Below are 6,565 nucleotides of genomic sequence, written 5' to 3'. Positions count from 1 at the left end.
AATCTTATATTCTAATAAACATTTGCCTGCTGCTGATTTTATGTCCATTTCTAAATTCTTAAAAAGGGAGAAACAAGGGGGGAGGAGCAAGATGGCGGAGAAGTAAGGAGACCCATTACCTCAGTCCACCCACAATTATTAAACTGAGAAGAATTTAAAAAAAAACCAGCTTTCTGATCTCCAAGAACGGAGGTGTGCGGACAGACTCCCTATCGACAGCAGTCTCATGGTTGCCTGAGTGAATGAGTGCGAGCTGGGACCTGAGACTTTACAGGAGGGAGCGTCATCTCCAGACACAAAGTGCACAGAAGCTTGGCACTGGGTCCACTGAAACCCTCCTGTCCCTAGGCACACCCCTCATAGCCGGGCGGTGTGGACGTGAGACCAGAGGCTGACAGGTCAGTGGGGAGAGACACAGCCCGGGGCTGCCATGAGACCAGAGGTGGACAGTTCCATGGACAGCTGCTCACGCCGGGCGCCGGGTATCCAGAGGCACACGGACCTTCACAGCCACGCGCCACACCGCCAGGCAAGGCAGGAAAGAGACCAAGGGAAGAGACTTAAAGACTGAATCACTCACAGCATAATCCCTGCAGAGGAGAGGTTTAGCCTGGGACTGAGGGCCACTGAGCTCTGAGAGAGATATCTGTCCCTTCAGCTGGGGTGCTCTCCCTCCTGCGGGGAGCCCACCAACTGCAGGCGGAGCCAGGGGAAAAATCTGACTTCACGATCCCCCTATTCGGTCTGACCAGAAAGCCGCCCACCTGCAGGGGATTTGAACTGTGGGGGCAATATTGAGTGTGCAGGCAAAGACTTAGAAACCGGGAAGAACTTAGAAAACAGAAACAATTAGATCCGCCTGAGGCACAAGAAGGTTGGACTCCAGAGAGTGGCTGGCAAAGCATGGTCTAAGGGGGGTTGGGGTGCCCTTTGCCATTCGGTCTCCCCACATCCACCAAGGCTGAGCCTCAGAGAGCAGCCCCTGAGACCTGACCCACCTACACCTAGCCACGCCCATCCTCCCTGGAGAGCTGCTGTGCTTTTCCTTATTACCTTTAATTGTTTTTTTCTAAATATTTTAATTTTTAATGTGTCCCCTGTCTTCTCTTTACTATCTTCCTATTTCCTTCTTTTCTCCCTTTCCCCCTGGAATCTGGGAAAGACCAACAATTAGGTACTGCTGTGCTTAGATCAATTCTTACCATCCAGATAGTTTTTCCTTTATTCCATCCTTATCTCCCCAAATCCCCACAGTAGGTTTTAAGCTCTCAGACTGTCCTTTATCTCTGACTGTTGCTGTCCACCCCACTCCCCACCTGCTTTTTTTCTTTTTCCTTTTGTTTTATCTTTTCTTTTTTGTCCCCCTCTCTTTTCTTTCCTGTTTCTTTTTTTCTTTCCCTCTTAGGTTTGCTTCTTTGTCAGTACATTTGTGTGCTTGTGTTCTCTGTGTGATTGTGTTTTCCTTTTCAGGGCTACATCCAGAAACAACCCAAAGCACATAGAGTAGAAAATCCCAAATATCACTGAGTAGGGAAATAAATCAATCAGATGCATAACAATAGAAACCGAGAGACATCATTAAAATAACACCTCCTGAGATGACAGACCCTAGACACTCCAAGAGCCTCCTTCTATAGAGGAATACTAATAAATGCACAGTGCAGAACGAGCTTTTAAAACTGACAAGAGACAGAAAGCTATCCAAAATGACAAAATAAAAGAACTCATCTCCAAAGAAACTCCAGGAAGAAATCACAGCTCCAGAACTGCTCAAAACAGATATAAGCAACATAACTCAACAAGAATTTAAAACGATTGTCATAAAATTAACTGCTGGGTTTGAAAAAACATGGAAGCTATCAGGAAAAGATATTGATACAAAGACTAGGAACTTTCAGAATAGCTCTGACAAGTTAGAAAAGGCTCTAAATGAGATGAATAATAAGATGGAGGCTGACAATGCACGGATTGAAGAAGCAAAGAGGAGAATACGTGAATTAGAAGACACAGTTATAGAAAAAGAGGAGGCCGAGACAAAGAGAGAGAAAATGATTCACAAGCAAGAAAGGAGAATCAGAGGCCTGAGTGATACAATCAAACGGAACAATGTCCATCATTGGAGTTCCTGAAGAGGAAGACAAAGACAGAGTGCTTGAAGGCGTGCTGGACCATATTATACACGAAAATTTCCCCAATGTGGGGAAAGAGATAGACATTGAAATTCAGGAGACCTACCGAACTCCCCTAAGATGTAACATAAACTGACCTTCAGCATGACATATCATAGTGAAACTGGCAAAATATAAAGACAAAGAGAGACTTCTGAAAGCAGCTAGGGGGAAAAGGGCCTTGACATACAAAAAGAAACCTATCAGAGTGGTTACAGACTTATCTACTGAAACTTGTCAGGCCAGAAAAAAATGGCAGGAAATCTTCAATGTGATGAACAAGAAGAATATGCATCCATGAAGTCATTATCCAGCGAACCTGTCATTCAAAACAGAAGAGATAAAGGTTTTCCCAAATAAACAAAAGTTGAGAGAATTCATCACCACCAAACGAGCCCTACAAGAAATCTTAAGAGGGACTCTATGAGGGAAATGTAGCAAGGAAAAAAGGTACCAGATACATCACTGTGATCATGCACTCTACAGAGAACCCAATTAATCTAAATCCATATTTTTCAATAATAACACTGAATGTCAATGGACTGAATACTCCAGTCAAATGACACAGGGTACCAGAATGGATCAAAAACCAAAACCCGTCTATTTGCTGCCTACAAGAGACTCACCTTAGACCTGAAGACACCTTCACACTGAAAGTAAAGGGATAGAGAAATATCTACAATGAGACTGGAAGCCAAAAGAAAGCTGGAATAACCATACTTATATCGGACAAACTGGACTTTAAAATAAAGGCAGTAACAAAAGATGAAGAAGGACACTATATAATAATTACAGGATCTCTGCATGAAGAAGAGCTAACAATTATAAATATTTATGAGCCAAATTCGGGAGCGCCTAGATACATAAAACAATTAATCACAAACAAAAGCAAGCTTATCAATAAGAATGTGCTAATTTCAGGGGACTTTAATACCCCATTTACAACAATGGATATGTCAACCAGACAAAAAATCACTAAAGAAACAATAGACTTGAATGGCACACTGGAGCAGATGGAATTGATAGATATATTTAGAACTCTGCATCCTGACGTTAGGGGATTCACTTTCTTCTCGAGGGCACATGGCATATTCTCCACGATTGATCACATACTGGGCCATAAAGCAGCCTTCCATAAGTACAAAAGAATTGAGATCATACCATGCACACTTTCAGATCACAATTCTATGAAACTTGAAATCAACCACAGGAAGAAGTCTGGAAAACCTCCAAAAATGTGGAGGTTAAAAACTACCCTACTAGGGGCGCCTGGGTGGCTCAGTCGGTTGAGCCTCCGACTTTGGCTCAGGTCAGATCTCACGTTCATGGGTTCGAGCCCCGCGTCAGGCTCTGTGCTGACAGCTAGCTCAGAGCCTGGAGCCTGCTTCCGATTCTGTGTCTCTCTCTCTCTCTGCCCTTCCCTGCTCATGCTCTGAATCTCTCTGTCTGAAAAATAAATAAAACATTTAAAAAATTAAAAAAAAACTACCCTACTAAAGAATGATTGGGCAAATCAGGCAGTTAGAGAGGAAATTAAAAAATATATGGCGATGAATGAAAATGAGAATACAGCAATTCAAACTCTCTGGGACGCAGCAAAGGCTGTCTTAAGAGGAAAGTTCATTACAATACAGGTCTATTTCAACAAACTAGAAAAAGCACAAACCCAAAACATAACAGAGCACCTAAGGAAACTAGAAAGGGGGCAGCAAGAACACCCCAAACCCAGCAAAAGAAAATAAATTCTAAAGATCAGAGCAGAATTAAACAAGATAGAATCCACAAAACCAATTGAAGAGATCAATGAAACCAAGAGTTAGTTTTTTGAAAAAATAAACAAAATTGATAAACCTCTAGCTAGGCTCCCCAGAAAGAAAAGAGAGAGCACCCAGATAGACAAAATCAGGAATGAAAAAGAATCTATTACAACCAATCCCTTAGAAATACAAACATTCATCAGAGATTACTATGAAAAATTATATGCCAACAAACTGGACAACCTAGAAGAAATGGAAAATTCCTAAATGCACGCGCATTGCCAAATTCAAACAGGAAGAGATAGAAAGCATGAATAGACTGATCACCAGTGAAGAAATCGAATCAGTTATCAAAAATCTCCGAACGAATAAAAGCCCTGGGCCAGATGGATTCCCAGTGGAATTCTACCAGACAATTAAAACAGAGTTAAGGCCGATCCTTCTCAAGCTATTCCAAAAAATAGAAATGGAAGGAAGACTACCAGACTCATTCTATGAAGCACATGTCACTCTGATTCCTAAGCCAGGCAGAGACCCAATGAAAAAAGAGAACTACAGTCCAATATCCTTAATGAATACAGATGCAAAAATACTCAACAAGATACTAGCAAATCGAATTCAACAGCATATAAAAAGTATTATCCATTATGATCCAGTGGGATTTATTCCTGGGTTACAATGCTGGTTCAATATTCGCAAATCCATTACTGTGATACACCACATCAACAAAACAAAAGAAAAAAATCATATGATTCTGGCAATAGATGCTAAAATAGCATTTGACGGAATACAACATCTCTCTTTAATAAAAACCCTCAAGAAATTTGGGATAGAAGGAACTTACTTAAACATCCTAAAAGCCATTTATGAAAAGCCCACAGCCAATGTTATCCTCAATGGGGAAATTTTAGAGCTTTCCCCCTGAAATCAGGAACATGACAGGGATGTCCACTCTCACCACTGTTGTTTCACATAGTGCTGGAAGTCCTAGCATTAGCAATCAGACAAAAAAGGAAATAAAAGGCATCAGAGTCTTCAAAGAAGAAGAAAAACTTTTTCTTTTCCCAGACGACATGATACTCTACATGGAAAACTCAATCGATTCCACCAGAAGCCTTCTAGAACTGATCAATGAATTCACTAAAGATGCAGGGTACAAAGTCAATGTACAGAAATCAGTTGCATTCTTATACACCAAAAATGAAGCAACAGAAAGAAAAATCAAAAAACAGATCCCATTCAAAATTTCATGAAAAATCATAAAATACCTAGGAATAAACCTAACCAAAGATGTCAAAGACCTGTATGCTGACAACTATAGATTTATGAAGGAAATTGAAGAAGACACCAAGAAATGGAAAAGCATTCCATGTTCATGGATTGGAAAAATAAACATTGTTAAAATGTCATTATTACCCAAAGCAATTTACACATTCAATGCAATCCCCATCAAAGTTGCACCAGCATCTTCTCAAAGCTAGAACAAACTATCTTAAAATTAGTATGGAACCACAAAAACAACCCGAGTAGCCAAAGTAATATTGAAGAAGAAAACCAAAACGGGAGGCATCACAATCCCAGACTTTAGCCTCTACTACAAAGCTGTCATCATCAAGACAGTATGGTACTGGCACAAAAACAGACACATAGACCAATGGAATAGAATAGAGAACCCAGAACTGGACCCACAAGTATATGGGCAATTAGCCTTTGACAAAGCAGGAAAGATGTCCAATGGAAAAAGGACAGCCTCTTCAACAGGTGGTGTTGAGAGAGCTGGACAGCAACATGTAGAAAAATGAAATTAGACCACTTTCTTACACCATTCACAAAAATAAACTCAAAATGGATAAAGGATCTGAATGTGAGACAGGAAACCATAAAAACCCTTGAGGAAAAAGCAGGAAAGAGCCTCCTAGACCTCAATCGCAGCAATTTCTTCCTGGACACATCCCCAGAGGCAAGGGAATGAAGAACAAAAGTGAACTACTGGGACCTCATCAAGATAAAAAGCTTCTGCAAGGGAAAGGAAACAAAAACCTAACAGGCAACCTACAGAGTGGGAAAAGATAGTGGCAAGTGGCATATCAGATAAAGGGCTAGTATCCAAAATATACAAGGAGCTCACTAAACTCCATACACGAAAAATGAATGATCCAGTGAAGAAATGGGTAGAAGACCTGAATAGACACTTCTCTAAATAGGACATCCAGATGGCCGACAGGCACAAGAAACGATGCTCAGCATCACTCATTATCAGGGAAATACAAATCAAAACCACACTGAGATACCACCTCACACCAGTCAGAGTGGCTAAAATGAACAAATCAAGAGACTATAGATGCTGGTGAGGGTGTGGAGAAATGGGCACCCTCCTACACTGTTGGTGGGAATGTAAACTCGTGCAGCCACTCTGGAAAACAGTATGGAGCTTCCTCAAAAAACTATCCATAGAACTCCCTTATGAGCCAGCAATAGCCCTGCTAGGGATTTACCCAAGGGATACAGAAGTGCTAATGCATAGGAGCACATGTACCCCAATGTTCATAGCAGCAATGTCAACAATAGCCAAAACATGGAAAAAGCCTAAATGCCCATCACCTGATGAGTGGATAAAGAAGATGTGGTATATATACACAA

At 41.1% G+C, this 6,565-nt stretch overlaps 1 pseudogene; it reads left to right on the top strand.

The window, feature by feature from the left end:
* Window positions 1-430: 430 nt before the first annotated feature.
* LOC115283430 overlaps window positions 431-6,565 on the top strand; it is a 12,790-nt pseudogene continuing 6,655 nt past the window's right edge.

This window comes from Suricata suricatta, chromosome X (genome assembly GCF_006229205.1).
Source record: "Suricata suricatta isolate VVHF042 chromosome X, meerkat_22Aug2017_6uvM2_HiC, whole genome shotgun sequence".
NCBI classification, from domain to species: domain Eukaryota; kingdom Metazoa; phylum Chordata; class Mammalia; order Carnivora; family Herpestidae; genus Suricata; species Suricata suricatta.
Note: the sequence above shows the minus strand (reverse complement) of the source record. Positions and strands in the feature narration are given on the sequence as shown.